Below are 9,191 nucleotides of genomic sequence, written 5' to 3'. Positions count from 1 at the left end.
CTGCTGAACACCCCAAAACACTGTTTGAGGCCTCAAGTCATGGCCACGTTTTGGCATCAGAAGATACTAAAATGAAAATGCTGTAGAACACTGCACTGCTGCATTACCAAGCAACTAAAGCACTCCCTGAACTACTGAACCATAAAACACCATCCTTAACCTCTACCAGTTAAAGACCAAGACCAAATATTCAATCCAGACCTTTCCCATGATTCCAAACACACACACCCCACCCCCGACTCCAGCTGCAAAGTTCAGGTTCTAACACATATTTCCATGAGCCTGACATTGTTAAAGTCAGAGTCCAAACATCTTTACAGTGCAATAGGTATTCAGGCCAGATGTCCATTTCTTCCTCCTCCTTGAAAGGAACATTCGGAACTGAGATCATCAGAGATAAACTTATATCCCTTCACCTGCAAATCCTGGGGAACTCTGAAAAGGGGAGGGAAAAGAAAATAATCCCAGTTTTTCAAGATGAGGCGCAAAGGAAAAAAAATCTCCATGATGTCAAATGTAAGAAAAGACCATAGAATTCAACTGCATGTTTCTTAGTTTTGATTAGATCATTCTTTCTCTTTTCCTAGGAAAAGACATTGCCACTAGCATGCTTGCTGATGCCAAGTGGTGATACAAAGCCTAGTTGTGAATACAAAGGACAACTACTAGTCAAATAACCAGAAGAAGCCAATCTGTGTCCCAGAGAAGGTGGTACTTGCATGGGTGACATAAAGCAAATGAGAGCTTTAAGCAAGGGACCAGGTTACATCTGTATTCACCACGTTAAACAGAGGAAGTTTTTATACAAAGCCTCTCCAAGAAAAGCAAATCATGTCCATAGCCCAGCACTAATTTTCCAGGAAAAGCAAAGATGCTGCTTTACTCATATTTTCAACAAAATAGTTTCTCAGTGTGCAGCTTGTCACATTATTACGTGCAAGACCATATGTGTGGCAGTGCAGGGGGCCAAGGGAAGGTTCTCACGTTCACACCAAGTGCTATACTGAAGGGCTTTGCTTCTGATACCTTTGCTCACTTGCTTTGTACTCTTTCATTATTTAAGAGTGACTGGAACACACAGCCCCTCTGCCAAGCCCTGTTTGTAGTTTTGAGGCCTCTCCAACAGTTGTTTTAAACACCAACACCACCTGGAACTGCACTAAAGCTGTGCTCATTCACCCTGACTTACTCTCAGTGACTGTGCCATGGCAGTTGAAGCAGAGGGCAATAGAACAGAAAACAACCAGAAAGTTAAATCAAAGCATTTTAGACTCAAAAGACAAAAGCTGCAAAAATACCAAGAATTTCTTCTCATATTAATAGGAAGGAAAAAATCAGGCGCTGCTGAGGAAATGTTCTGTTTTCTTTTTACTTTTTTTCAATGGAATTATATGCATTTGGAGCAACAGAAACAAAATGTAGCTAAAGCTTATCCAAATACTTATGTATTTTTTATGGTATTCACATTTTTCTTGCACAAATTCTTATGCCTCATGGTCAGCTCATTAGGTATTAGCTACAAAAGATGCTTTACAGGAAACAAACCAACAAACTTTTCTGTGCAGTCCACTGGCTGAAATGGAATTTAACTCAGGGCAGTATCATCATAATAGTGAAATAAAACACTCCAATGATGGAGTCAAATCTTGCATCATTTGTATTGCACTGGTACTATCACTGCATTTATCAGCCATGAAATAGTGGCTCCTCTCTTGGACCATAACCCCTGTGGTACTTACAGAGGGCACAGATCACAGACATGCACTGAAGAAAGCAGCAAGAAGAACCTGAGCACCAAAATCTGTTCTGAAAAAAAAAACCAACCAAACAAAAAGCAACCCTCAAACTTTGACAAGTAAATCTGCTATTTGCTCAGGAGCTCACTGTCAATGCTTACATAGTAGGGGAATCAAAGTGGTTTCAAACAAGACAGAAATCTTATTTTATTGATTTCAGAGAACTCATTGGGGTATAGTGGTTAATAGTGAATAGCATCACAATGAAAGTCTGTGCAATTACATGGCACCTAGGTTTTGTTATTCAACAATCATCACTAGTTCATCTAACTGGGAGGTAAACTACATTAGAAAACAAGATACTTGATCTCATACATAACACACGTGTTGCTAGAACCCCAACACAACAACATGGATAGTTATGTTCCTGTTAAGCTCATGCTCACTCATAAAGTTCATGTAACTGCAGTTTCAGAGCATATAGTTGCCATGAACCTCCACTCAGTTCAGTGTATGAACCACCACTGTGTGGGCAGCCAAATTGTAAGGGTGGAAACCATCCGTTAAGAGCCCTGACGGCAGAGGGTCTTTCTCTAGGCACAGAGGAGGTGGCTTCCCTTACTCACATAGTGAACAGAACTCTGCTTCTGAAAGCATTCTATCTAAACCAGAAAAGCCAAGGAAACCATGTCCATCCATTCCCAGAGCTCCAGCAAGAGTTAACACTGAAGCAAACATGCCACCACCCCCTTGGGTCTGGATGAGCCCTACCAAAGCATCTCCTGCACCAGCACAGCAACCTCTGCACACTGTGGTTGAGACTGAAACCAGCTAAAGATTCTCAGTGCCTCATTCATACAGCAGATGCCTGACATAAACAGATTTGCATGATTTTAAGGCTGCCTTCTTTCCTTGATTTGGATATTAAGCCTTTTTTAAGGGTCTCAGATTCAGTACCTATAATGGAGGTTGAAAATCTTAGCTTATGGTCTCTGGTTAGAGTGTAACTATTGTTACTCAATGACTTGAGAGTCCCTCACAAAATCTGACTGCTATGGTCCCCCAAACTGGCCAGAGTCAATCAAGTAAGTGACATTCTGATATCAAGATGATTCCTATGTAAATGGATATATCCTTAATACCATTCCGTTTGCCAACCCCTCTACAGCTTGCTTGCCTTCCAGTCAGTAGGACTTTTCTGAATAAGGTGAGCAGGTTTGGGCCACATGGTGAAGAACAAGATCACCAGCTGTGTGCATTCAGTTTAAATATTCAGCCCATCTTTCAGTGAAGATTCATTTGTCATGTCCCTTGGCACTTTCGAGTCTAATTATTGAAGGCTATACATCCCCCCCACCCCCCACCCAAGAGTCTATTGTTTTTAAAGTGATAGCAAACAGCTCAATCTAAATGAAGAAATATCACAAGAGGATCTCAGTTGCAAATAACTGCAGAAATAAGGAGAATTTTCCATTTCTAGCCTACACTTCTGTAGATGAGGGGATAAGAGATAATGGCCTCAGGCCTACACAGAAGATGTATCGCACAGACAGCTTTTGCTCTCTAGCGGACACTGCTCAAGTCCACCTGAGGCCAAAACTGGGAATACCCTGTTGGCTCTTGTGACAGAACAGCTTGGAAGATGTATGCACCTCAGCAGAGATGTTCCTTCCAGGGGAGTTGCAGGAAAGGTATTTCTCACATTGTTTGTGCTTTTGATTCCATAATATACACTATGGTATTCTGCCACTCCACAGCATCTTTCAACAAGCTGTGCTTTCAAACTCCCTTCACATATGACCTTCTAAAAACTCAAGCAACCAACCAACCAACCAATCCCCAGCACGTGCTCATCTGACTCATACAGCAACATGACAGTCCAGGTTTTCTATGGATTTTCCACCAAAATTAATCATTTTACAGGTGGGAAATAGAGGCTGGACAAAGAGACATCCCCCAAGGTCATCTCTGAAATTGCTGATGGGTTGGAAACGCATCCTTTCCCTCCTCACATGAAATGACAGCCCTTTCCAAACAATTCTACATGTGCAAAGGGGATAAAATACCTTTAAGAAAATTTGTTCTACTGGTGAGCTTCCCAGGGGGGTTTGAATGACAGAGCGAACAACACCTTGACAGTGTCTATTTAAACAAAGGAAGCACATTGTACATGTCTCAGACATTTCTCCATAGAGTTCAAGGCAGCAAAGGTCACTGTATACTATACCTTTAAATAAAGTAACCAAGATAAAGGGGAGAAACCTCAAGTAGAGGCTGCCAGCTGTGATAAGGGAGGGCTCTGTAGGTAGCTGTCTGTTGCCATCTCGTGGATAAAACACTACATGCCAAAATCAGAGCAGTAAGGAAGGGTCCCAATCCCCTTCTCGAGAAAATTCAGTACCTTTCCTTTTGGATTATGTCTGAACTCCTTTTCCACTCTGTTATCAGCCGCTTTTTGTTTGCTTTTAAGATAAAGAGACTTTGTTGTTGTTTGGAAACCCCAGTGAAAGAACAGCCAGGATCAAATCCAGAGTTCGTTTAACTAGTTGGAAAGACAGGCTGAGAGGAGGAAGGGGGAGGAGGGATGAAGAAGAAGGGGAAAGCAGATCAAACTCCTGCACCAAACGGCAAACAAAGGGTTTGCTTTGCAATTTCATGGATCAAGCAGTGGTCAAGGGGTGAAAGCCCTAACTGGAACCTTTTAAACGACACTAAATTAACATACATTGGAAAGCCAGCTAAAAGTTTTCTTTTGTCATTAACTGTTGTGATTCCAGCTACCTCCTGGCTCTTCCTCTCCTGTTACAGTTTACCCAGGGACAAAAGTGTTCAGTGTAATTTATGCAATGCCAAGCCATGGGACTATGTTGACTGATTGTGTAAAATAGGAGCTTTTCATGCCTGGTAGTCCTTGTCAAGTCACTAGTTCACAAGAGCAAATGGCGAGAGAGGGAAGCAGGAACTCTGCCTGTAGGAGTTGTTATTCCTAATCCTTCCCTTCAAGATTTATGCACTCTTGGTTTAGATCACAAGATCAGAGCAGCTCAGCAGTCTGCCAATAAAACCAGCTCATACATTTACGCCACTTGCCATGTAATCCAGAAAATGTCTCCCTGCCTCAGTTTCCCCACAGAAGAAACTGCAGCTGATACCTTGACCTTCATTTATTAATCCCTTTGAACTTCCTAAGTGCACAGTACTACAGAGACCTACACAGGGTCAAGATGATGATAATATCAATGATAATATCCACATCACAAAAACAAGGAATGAGGAAGATACAAAAGATGCCACAAGTCAGGCACTGATACAAATCCAACAGAGAGACTCATTCATATTTAGGCAGTCAAAGAAGGGACCCCCCAAAGTCCCAGGTCATTTCCAACCACTTAGGTGTTTTCAAGTGCATGCAAGGGAGAACGAGAAGATTGTCCAAGTTTATGCCAAATACAGGGTATAGTTATAAGCAGAAATCTAACTCTTTATCAAAACCAGGATGGGTAACACATGTCTCATCCCTGGCAGTGTTCAAAGCCAGGCTGGACGGGGCTTGGAGCAACCTGCTCTAGTGGAAGGTGTCCCTGCCCGTGGCAGGGGGTTGGAGCTGAAGGAGCTTTAAGGTCCCTTCAACCCAACTCATTCCAGCATTCTATGGTTCTGTAAAACAGTTCTGGAACACCACCATATAGATACAATAACATACTAATGTCCGTGTGATCTTCACTGCCTGGGATTATCTGTTCCACATAAACATACTCAGAACAGAAAAGCTCAGAACTAAATCTTACCCAGCAGTACTAACCAGGGCTCACTTACATGGTTTATTTGGTGCTTCTAAAGCACTTCTGGCATAAAAACTGGGAAACTAATTCCTAAGGGCATCACTACCCTCCATTGCCATTCTGGGAGCACACGGTTAAATGAAGTCTTCATTTAAAATGATCAGATCACCACCACTCCCTATCAGCCAAACATCAAACACCCACAAATCGCTGAGAAAAAAGGCTATTGATGTTTTAACACTGTTTGTCCTTTAAACAGAATGTCAGTTAAGTGAATTAATGTCCAATGGGCAGTATTTAAGGAGCGGGAAAAGTGTTTCCGCATGATGTCGTGCCCCCAGGCAATGAAGATGATCATTTTCTACCCTACTAGGAAGGGCATCACACCATTAAATTGTGACAAATTAGTTTTGGGTTATGTGTTTCACTCGTCCCACGTGGTAACTAAAACTTCTACATTATTTGACTGCAAAGCACATCAGAAACAGTTCCGAGTATACAGTGGGGCAGACTCAGAGAACAGAGACTGCTCCTTGCTGAATCAGAATCAAGCCTCAAAATGGCTTGCACAGGGACATCCTTGCTTGCCTTAGTGCTCTTACTCTGCAAATATGCTACCAGGTTCATTATGAAGCAGTGAACTACCCTAAAGAAGCCATCTGCAGAACTGCAGATAGAAAATGGCCTTGCTGTGCTATGGCTGAATGTGTTCTATGGAGAAACTTGGGCTAATGGCTCAGGTGAACTTGCTGTTGTAACCTGGATAAATGACCAAAATCTTCACTCATACTCATTTGTCTTAGAGCTGGTACTGCCTGTGTGGCAACCTAGGCTCTACCTGCTGAAAAGGGCTCCTGGCCTCAGATCTAGCTCTTGGTTTTACTGTAGAGAGCTCCAAATATTCACAAAGCAGCTCTTTTCTGCTTACCGTATGAAGATAAACCAGCACTGATTTTGGATTACCCTAATACCTAAGATAAGACAGATTGAAATGGGAATTATCACAGCTATTTCAACTTAAATTCATCAGGCCAAATCCCTTCTTTGCCAGGATGGACTGGATTCCTGGCATGCTTCTGTCCATGTGATTGAAGCGCCCAGGAACATTTTCAGTTGGTAAATCAGCAAGGTTTTCACTATTCCCCCTGAGCTCAGGGAGTTCTCTTACCCTCAGACTGAGCTGACACAGGAGTAGGGACCCAGCTGCACAGCATCCCAAGGGAATGGACCACTAATGTGGAATGTCCTAAGGGAAATGGTTTTTGGTGACCCTAGCGAGTTCCTCATTGATGATGCATTCAATATATGTATATACAGGGGTCAAATGCACAACTGGATCTATCAGCAGCAAATGAAACAGCCCTCTCAAATCACGTAGCTCTATTTACACCACTGTGGCATCATAGAACCATGGAATAGTTTGGGCTGGAAGGACCTTAAAGCTCATCCAGTTTCAATCCCCTGCCACAGGCAGGGAAACCTTCCACTAGAGCAGGTTGCTCCAAGCCCCTGTGTCCAACCTGGCACCAAGAAATAAAGATATAAACCTCAAACCTTCCACCCAGGATTTGCACACACCACAGAGCCCTTCAGCAGTGGATGGTGGCAGGATGTTCCACCAGCTGATTTCACACATGCTGGGAAGCACAAGAAATCTAATGAGTAAACTACTGTGGCAGGATCTCCACTTCAATTGCTGCAGATATCCTGTTAAGTCTCCAAACACCTCGGCAGCTCTCCAAACTTGTGCTGAACCACAAACCTTCTCAAGACCTGTTCCATTTTATTCTGCAAAATTCCACCCAATTTGGACCTTTAGGCATTTAAGACTTTTTTGGTTTAAAGTACAAAGCGAGTGAAAGGAAGGGGAACAAAAAGTTAGTGACCCACTACCCTGCCATATTTACTCTGGTTAGTATCAGCTAAAAAATGAGCCCTGAAAGGCTGAGGGGAGCTCAGCCGACGTTTTGGAACGTACTGTAATTCCTCAGGAAAACTCTTTGTGAAAAGTAAGCAATATATCCTAGTGTGGAAGTACGGAACCACCATGCAAAACATCTGTGACCTTGCGCAGAGGTCATCACTGCAGTAGTGTTTCTCTTTACTCTTAAAGAAATGTCAGGCCATTTTTTACACAAGACTTATGACAGGGTGCTGTTTATTGTATCACAAAGCCACTATAACTCCAGCACAAGGAAACTGCTATTATTTGGAGAGTGTATATCTTTCTGACTAGCAGTAAAGATGAAACTAAGAAGGGTCCTTTTCAGAGAGGAGAAGTCAGAGTCTTAATGACACCAGCATCTTCTCGAGGACTGAAAACTGACCCATTACTGGACTGCTTGGTCTGATTAAGGCTCAGATTTTATGCTGGGATTTTCTAGTAGGTGACACAGGGTTTGTGCTTATCTTCCACTGAAAATGGTGCCAAATTCCCATTTTATGAGGTCTTTTACGTGACCATACAATCACATTAGCCACCAGCTTGAAATTCCAGCTCCCTTCAGCAGAAGGGTGCTTCCCCACACACATAGAATTTCATGCTGAATCCAATTTTTTGTTTCATGGGGAAAGTGTTGGAGAAAATGTCAAGGACAATTTAGGGCAGAATAAAAGTCACTCCCAGTCACCTCGGCTTCCTTTTTACCTTTGTCAGGGAAAATTGCTTGTGGCTTTTTCTGGTAGCTCTGTTCAGTCCTGCCTGAGTACACTGTGGGGGCACCAGGCTGTGAGGGCTGCATCTTTTAAATCAGGAGTCTAACTGCGATCCTAACTAGTTGTGTTCATTGAAGGTCCCTCGGTACTTTTCACAAGACTAACCTCTGTATCCTGGCCAAATTCCAGCTCAAGTAATTACAATCCACTTTCCCAAACATCCCCTTCTTTCCCTGCAGCACTTTCAATTGCATATGAAATTATTCTATTATCTAATTATAATAGTGCCCACAGACTCCTGTCAAGCTTGGGGATTCTGTGAGGTGCTGCAGAGAGCACAGATGCACACACAGCAGCACACTGTGCAAGTGCTGAGACCTGCGACTACCTCTTAAAGGCCAGACTGAAGAACAGGGTTCAGTCTGAAACATAATCCAGTAAATTAGTAGAAGAAAGAGAAGTGTAAGAAAGAAATACGCAAGTTTAAGAAAGCAAGCAAAAGAAGGGCAGGTCCCTGCTGGTGGTGTTTTAGGCTGACTGTGTGCTATTTCATCAGTACCACCCCCCCAGCAGTTGAAAACAAAGCTGCTTAGTGCACATTTATACATTTAACAAAGCACAGGAGCATCCCAGATAGCACCACACATGCTGGAAGAGCCACCCAAGGTTTCATCAAGTGTCAGGTCTGTCCTGTATCCATGCTGCCTATAAATCACAGCTACCATTGCTTCCAATTCAGCTGTACTTGCATGATGTAACCTGCACTCCCCACACTTCACGCAGCTCAGATTATGCCTTTCCCAAGCAGACATGGGCTTGCTGTGCCTGTGCTTCAGACAGGCCGTATGCCAAGCACTGCTCATCTGAGTTCAAGCTAAGAGCTGCCAAGAGGCAGGATACATTAGGTTGGTCTTAGCACCATGTGAGTGTTACTACATGCTGAGGTGCTTCACTGAATTATGAAGCCTTTGATTTTGGTAGTGAAGCTGGAGGTGGATTGGAAGGAAGCACCTTTTCT

The sequence above is a fragment of the Nestor notabilis genome, unplaced genomic scaffold (assembly GCF_000696875.1).
Source record: "Nestor notabilis isolate BGI_N333 unplaced genomic scaffold, ASM69687v1 scaffold15637, whole genome shotgun sequence".
Classification (NCBI taxonomy): domain Eukaryota; kingdom Metazoa; phylum Chordata; class Aves; order Psittaciformes; family Psittacidae; genus Nestor; species Nestor notabilis.
Note: the sequence above shows the minus strand (reverse complement) of the source record.